This window comes from Otolemur garnettii, unplaced genomic scaffold (assembly GCF_000181295.1).
Source record: "Otolemur garnettii isolate 467f Iridium unplaced genomic scaffold, OtoGar3 scaffold00086, whole genome shotgun sequence".
Taxonomy (NCBI): Eukaryota; Metazoa; Chordata; class Mammalia; order Primates; family Galagidae; genus Otolemur; species Otolemur garnettii.
The window spans coordinates 5,825,728-5,832,396 of NW_003852481.1; the positions used below are offsets into that span (position 1 = coordinate 5,825,728).

General features: G+C 44.3%; 1 long non-coding RNA gene across 1 annotated transcript in view; it reads right to left on the reverse strand.

Annotated features, from left to right (window-relative positions):
- Positions 1 to 6,669, reverse strand: part of LOC111726913 — a 48,655-nt gene that overhangs the window by 31,185 nt on the left and 10,801 nt on the right. Inside the window, exon 3 of the long non-coding RNA XR_002774577.1 lies at positions 1,202 to 1,304. This is a non-coding gene — a long non-coding RNA (uncharacterized LOC111726913). The remainder of the gene's footprint in view (positions 1 to 1,201; positions 1,305 to 6,669) is intronic.

Consider the following 6,669-nt stretch of genomic DNA (forward strand, 5'->3'; position numbering starts at 1 on the left):
AAACAATGAAAAAGGCATGCTTATACACTGTTGGTGGGAACGCAAACTAGTACAAGCTCTATGGAAACCAGTATGGAAATTCTGCAAAGAACTAAAAGTAGAACGACCATGTAATCCGGCAATCACACTCCCAGGTATCTACCCAAAGGAATAGAAGTCATTTTATCAAAAAGACACCTGCACCCAAATGCTTATGACAGCACAATTCACAATTGCAAAGATGTGGAATTCACCAAGTGGGCAAAGAAAATGTGGCATGTGTTTATACCACAGATTACTACTGAGTCATAAAAAGGAATGATATAATGCAACAATTTACGTGGAACTTATGGTACTTTATCCTCCGTAAAGTATCTCAGGAAGGGAAAAACAAATACCAAATATTCTCACTTATAAGTGGGAGCTGAACCAGGGACATATAAGGTCATAAAGTGGTGGGATGGACATTGAAAACTAAGAAGTCGGGAGAGGGGGTGAGAGAGAAAAATCTACCCATTGGGTGTAGTGTTCTGGTATAGTATCCTGGTATCCTGGTATAAGCCCTGAATTCACCATTATACAATTCATCAGTGCAACAAATCTATTAAAAACAAAAAACCAAAGAATGGAAGAAAAAGTATCCAATGTACACAGCCCTATTTTGAAACTAATTTATAGCTTTCATAGGAAAGCTATAACCTAATTATAGCCTTAGACTATGGGGAGGGGGAGAGAGAGGGGAGGGAAGCAGGGTGGATGGGTGGAGGGACGGGGATTGGTGGGGTCACCTCTATGGTTTACCTTACAAGGGTACAAGTGAATCTTTCTAAAAGCAGAGTAGGAATGTCTTAACTCAATAACTAAGAAAATGACATGAAGGCTACGTTAACCAGTTTGATGAGAGTATTTCAAATTGTATATGAAAACACCACACTGTACCCCGTGATTACATTAATGTACACAGCTGTGATTTAATAAATTAAAAAAAATCAGAAAACCAAAACCCCTAAAACGACTTTAACATCTTCAAATTATCCACAAGAAACCGGAGGCCCCCAGAAGGGGAAGTAACTTGCTCAAGGTCAAATAGTAAATAAGAGACAGGTCTTAGAGCTCCCCTCAAAGAACTGAGCAAGTTCTTTAAAATAGTAAAAGGCTTTTTTTTTCATATAATATTTCCAGTTTTACAGAGGAAAACATTCAGCACAGAGAGGTGACTTACTGAGGGTTGTGCAGGAATTGTTTGGCAGAACTGGCCTTGAATCCAGGTCTTCTGAATGGGAATCGGACGCTTTTATCATTTCACCATGTGCTCTCCAATCTGCCTAATGGGAAATCAATAAGTAAACATTCCAAAAAGATGTTGGGAGAGGAAAAAAAAATACCACTCCTCCATTCCCCTCCTTGTTAGTGAAGGTCCTCACCAAGTAGTGTAAACTCCAAACTCAATCAAGGGAAATCATTTTTCTGGAAAGACTGGACATTTCTTTCTTTGAAAGAGCTGCAGACAGTCAAATATTGGTGTAATTTATTTGAATGATATTTCTTTTTTTTAATTTTTTTTATTGAATGGTAACTATGTACATTAATGCACTTCTGGGGTACAGTGTGGTGTTTTCACATGCAATTTGAAACATTTCCATCAAACTGGTTAACATAGCCTTCATGTCATTTTCTTAGTTATTGTGTTAAAACGTTCTGAATGATCTTTTTTTCTTTCTTTCTTTTTTTTTAAACAGCCATTAATTTTTTATTGTTGTTGCAGTTTGGCGGGGTCGGGTTTGAACCCTCCACCCTTGGCATATGGGCCTGGCACCCTACACACCGAACCACAGGCGCCGCCTGAATATTTCTTGAAAGAAAATCTCCTCTGATGACTGAGTTTCTATTGAATGACGCATCTATAAACAGGAGAAACCCATGTCATGTAGTAGACTATTTATAGTTTTTCCTGCTTTTCACCCAGTTTTTCTTTCTGACAATATTTTTGGCATTTTATTTTTAGACATGGGTTACCAAGTGGGAGAGAATCTTCTTTTGTTGGTTTTTTTCCCCTGAACTCTAACATACATACATATATATAATATATATCTAGAATCGCATGTAATCTTAACCTGTTTTCCTTCACAGGGGCACAAGTGATGACTTTGTTTTAATTTTTTAAATTAATTTTTATGTTTTAGAGACAGGGTCTCATTCTGCCACCCCAGCTACTGTGCAATGGCTCAATCACAGCTCACTGGAGCCTCAGACTCCGGGGCTCAAGTGATCCTTGTGACAGCTTCTTGAGTAGCTGAAATTACAGGCGTGTGCTACGACATTCAGCTAATTTTTCAAACTTTTTGTAGAGACAGGGTCTCGTTATGTTGGCCAGGCTAGTTTTACAGTTTTTGGCCAGGGCTGGGTTTGAACCCGCCACCTCTGGCATATGGGGCCGGTGCCCTACTCCTTTGAGCCATAGACACAGCCCCACCAGGTTAGTTTTGAACTTCTGGCCTCAACCAATCGTTTCATGTTAGCCTCATAAAGGGGTGGGATTTTTGGTGTGAATCACCATGCCTGACAGAGATTGCTCTAAGAGGAAAGGGTTAGGCAGGGTACGTCCCTCCTCTCCAGTCCTAACAGTGGCATTCTCCGTAGGGATTGTCCCTGCTTCCCTTTGTATGTGGTATCCAGGAAGGACCCAGTTTGACAATCTGATAGACCTCGGTTTATTACCAGCTGTCGCTTATGAACATGCAATCTTGGTCAAGTTCAAGCTTATGGACTTGACCAGGCAAGCTTGGTCAAGTTCAAGCTTAATTCCATCCAAGCTTATGGAGATCTTAGGTATCTTCATCACATTGAGGAGGAAAGCAAGGCTTAAGTTAAGAAATCTGCCAAACTTTACACAGCTATTCAACGACAGATCCGGGTGGGAGACCCACATTAGTATGATTCCAAAGCCTAGGCGCTGACAGAGTACGCTGCTTCTCCAAAGAATCGACACCATCACAACCGCCAAAGGAACACATTCTTGGATTGTGCATATGAGAATCATAACCATCAAGTAACAGGATCAATTTCAAAGTATTAGAATATGTCAGAACAACTATACATACATATGTGTGTATGTGTATTTTTGCATATGTGTGTATAAATAGGTACATGGAGATAACACATACATCTCCAAATGCAGATTACATGCTGAGAAAAAATGTACTTCACATTGGGAAAAATGATATAATTCTTACAACTGTGTTGCTATGATTGCTGGGTTATAAGCCACCGGAGAATTTCAACTTTACTGCCCCTCAATCCCACTGGTTTGTGACCTCAAATGTTGTTACCTAGTTTCATCACTCTCTGGAGCTATTGGTGTTAGTTTTAAAAATCAAATCTTCCCTCTGTGGGCAAGATATGCCATGACCAAAGACTTTCAGAAGATTAATGCTGTGTTTTTGGAAGACAAAAGCTCCCCAAGAAAGGCTGAATGGCCTCAAATGGGCTCTGGGTCCCAGGTCCTTTCTCTAGCTGGTCAGACAGCCTTGGGAATGTGACCTCACCTCTCTGCTCTGCTTCCTCTGTGGTAAAACGGTGAGGTTGGACTAGATCAGTGGTTCTTAACCTTCCTAATGCCGTGAGCCTTTAATTCAGTTCCTGTGGGTCATGACCCACAGGTTGAGAACCGCTGGACTAGATGATATTTTAAGTCCCTTTTGGTTTTAAGGGTCTATCAGGCATTTTGAAGAGAGCAACCATTTTAAAAGACAGCAAACCCCTGGATGCTCAGGGAGAAGTGAACTTTCTGACTTTCTAGTTCTAAGCTAATACACATGGGTGGACATGAGCGCTTAACAGCCCTCATTTAGAAATAAATGCAACCGTTTTCCCAGCCCATCCATTTTTCATATTAAGTCACTACCTCGTTTCCTCCCTTCAACCTCCAGGAAAGAAAAAGACTAGAATGTACCCTCTCCTTAACCACCAACTTGTCGGGGGTGGGGAAGGCCTTTAACTACTTCCTTCCAGGACCCGGCTCACTTCTGCTTCCTGCAATGTTAAGCCAGCACCATGGACATCTTTCCTCGTGTTCTATCCCTGCCAACGGTGTACCTTGGGAAAGCTCCTGTCCAAATTTTCCTCTACTGCTTCCCCAGTGGGTTAGGCTGGTGCGTACCTTTTTTTCTCTTCATTTGGAGAGAACTGTGAGGAAACGCAGGTTGCAGGGAAAGCTGGCGACAGGCCTGCACTCTTGCTCTCTGGCAAGCTGGCCAGGTTCCCAGTGTTCAGTGTCTGAGAAACAGAGCCCCTCCCCACCTGCTTCTGCTGGTGTGCTGAGTAGATCTGAGAAGCTCACTAGTTTACAAATGGACCACATGCTTCTGCCACCAGAGTGGAAATTAATGCCAAGAGGCAGCAGAAGGATATGTGGGCCCCAGGCACCGACTGCCGGTGGGCTGTGTGGCCGCAGGGAGGTTTCTTTCTCCGTCGGCCTTAGTACCTTCAGCTGTAAAATGGGAATAACAACAGTACCCACCTCGTGGGATTACCTGGACCAGTAAAGGAGATAATACATGCCGGGGGCCAGTGCCGGGCAACAAGTCAGTCCTCAATGCGTGTTAGCCATGGTCATTGTGATCAATGTCATGGCAAAATAGATGGAAGGCAGGGCTTAAATTTGTTTAAGCTTATCAAATCAATATTCGTTCTATGTAAGTTACAGAGTTCGTCATCCTGTCAGCAGGGACCTCACTCTAAGAGACTGGGGAGGAGCTGAGCAAGCTCGCAGGAAATGGACCTTCAGGATGGGGCTGCTTTGGCTACTGTGTTGCCTTCGAGCTCCTGGCAAAGCAGGGTCTAAGTGGTGCTTGTTCCCCCTCCCTCATCCTCTTTTATTTTGGAAAACAAGCAATAACACTCAGCCTCCCACACCTGCCCTTCCTGAGTCCTGCCTGGCTATTAGACCATAACCTTCCTGAGGGAAGGAGTATTTGTTTTCTCGGATTGCAGGTTTCACCCAGTGCCGGCCCACAGGTATACTTGGATTTTTAACAAAGAAGCAACACGAACACCTCCAGGCCATGAGAAGTGAACTTTCTTTTTCTCAAAGATTTTGAGGAGACCAAACCGTTCAGCAAAGCAAAAGGAGCTGCCCACATTCAGGGAACCATCATCCCTGCCAATTTAGGATTAATTCTACAGGGAGGAAGTTTGGTTCCTTGAGAAAAAAAAGAAATACACAGTCGCTGGGCAGAGGGAAAGTGACGGAGGGCTGTGGATCCGTGCTGGAGAGCCGCTTCAGTGCTTTCTCCTGTCCCTGCAGCCCGCCTGGTTCCCGGTATGATTATGCTAAACATACAAGGTCCCATCAACCAGCTAACAACTAGGAGTTAGTCATCGGCCCTGCAGGTTTCAGCCAGATAACTCACACAGCATCTAGCAGATAACTATTAACACATGGCAAAGAGCAAAAATTATGGCTGACAAATGATTTCTGAATATGCAGGCACCCCTAGGTCACTTCTCCAGCTTTCCCTCAGTGCCCCTTCTAATTTCCTGCCAAATGGAACATTTCCCTATTCACCCAGCACAAGCAGTCTCTCACCCCAGACCAGGGCTGGTGCCTCCCTGCAAGGCCGAAGTGAGCACTCAGATGTTGGCCGTTCTGGTGGAGAAGAGACGCAGACTGGGCCGAGGTGGGTGGATGGGAGCCCACAGTCCCTGCCTGCCTTCCCCGGCCTTCTTCCCAGACCCCCCTGGTCTTGTGAGCGGAATGCTGAAGGTTAGTAATAATCACCACGGGCAGCCCATCATTGCCTCTCTGTCTGGCTGAGAGGTTTACAACTTAAACTCATGGCAGAGGGAGAAATTGGCTCAATCACTTGGAGTAATGGTACATGGAGAGCCAGTTGGGCATGACTGCTATTTAACTCGAGGAAACCAGGCTGCTGCGCTTAACGCACATACACGCTAATAAACACGCCGCACTGCGAGGTGAAAATCGACACCACGCCCTGCTCACCCCGCCTCACTCCCCGTTTTCCCATTTGCTTCACTGCTAACAGAATAAACAGACCAGGGCCACAAACAGCGGGGCTCAGCTACAGTGAGAAGACAAAAATCACAGGTTATGTTTCACTCTTTTTATTAAAGAGATTAGAAATCAATCTATCACAAGACTTCACCCCAGATATCTATACTAAGGCATTTGGTGGGAGCAGGATGGAAAGGAAGGGGACCTGACATCATCCCTAATAATATCTAACATTTTCGGGTCCTTCGTTGTGGGTCCATCAGCCCCTGTGCACCTCCCAGGACTTTGGTGAGGTGGGTACTATTATTGTCCTCAGCTCACAGGTGAGCGTGCTGCCACTCGGAAAGCTTGAGTAATTTTCCTGAGATCACTCAGGACGTACATGGTAGATGGAGTAGTGAATATAGACCCATGTATCTAAATCAGAGCCCAAGTCTTTATGGTACACTGTACATTTACGGTACAAAGAACTTTCATAAGAAGATCATTTTGGCTTGATGAAGGTCTTGGATAGGTCCACATTGCAAGGCCTTCTGCTCTACTTCCATCCTTGCATAGCTAGAACTCACAATGTAGTGGAAGAGGTGAAAGAAAAGAAAAGAAAAGAAAAGGGCTCGGCACTTATAGCTCAACCAGCTAAGGCACCAGCCACATACACCTAAGGTGGCGGGTTC